The sequence below is a fragment of the Equus quagga genome, chromosome 1 (genome assembly GCF_021613505.1).
Source record: "Equus quagga isolate Etosha38 chromosome 1, UCLA_HA_Equagga_1.0, whole genome shotgun sequence".
Lineage (NCBI taxonomy): Eukaryota > Metazoa > Chordata > Mammalia > Perissodactyla > Equidae > Equus > Equus quagga.
Genome location: NC_060267.1, coordinates 182,105,527 through 182,106,241, shown reverse-complemented (window position 1 = coordinate 182,106,241; position 715 = coordinate 182,105,527).

The window sequence follows — 715 nt, the reverse complement described above, 5'->3', positions numbered from 1 at the left end:
ACCCCGCACCGGGAGCAGGACCGAGGGGTGGCCCGAACCCACCCCGAACAGCCCGGCACACGGTCCCGTGCCCGCTGCGGACCAACCGAGCCCCGACCCCACTCCGGCCCGAAGCCCCGCGTCCCGACCCCGCGATCCCGACCGCGAGCCGGGGCGGCCCCCTCGCGCGCGCCAGGGACCCCCCCCCACACCCCGGGCGGGGGAGATGGGGTTTTCCGAGCCGTCCAGGGGGCCCGCGCCCCGCCCCGCCTCAACTCGGCCTTCTGGTTGGCGCCCGGGACGCGTCGGCGCGGCTCCCCGGGGTGTGGCCGGGGCACTGGGGCGACGCCTCGGCGAGGGGCGGCCGCGCCCCGCCCCGGAACAGCCGCCCCGCGCGGTCGCGGCGCCGGGCATGCTCACTGGGCGGCCGGCCCGCCGCCCGCAGGAAGCGCCGGCGCAGGGCGGTCCCCCGCGCCGCCAGCCGGAGTCGGGCGGAGCCGGCGCCCGGCGCAGGGTGGCTCTGCCAGTCCCCGCCGCCCGGGCGGCCGCACACGTGTCCAGGCGTCACGTCCGCGCGCGCCCCCGGGGCTTGCGTCAGCGGCCGCTCCGGAGGCGGGGGCCGGGGCTCTGCGCTCCGCTCGCTCGGGCCCGCGACGCCGCCGGCAGGAGGGCTCCGCGCGCGGAGGGGCACCGGGCACGCGGGGCCGAGAGCGGCGGCGCGGCCCAGCCCCATCCC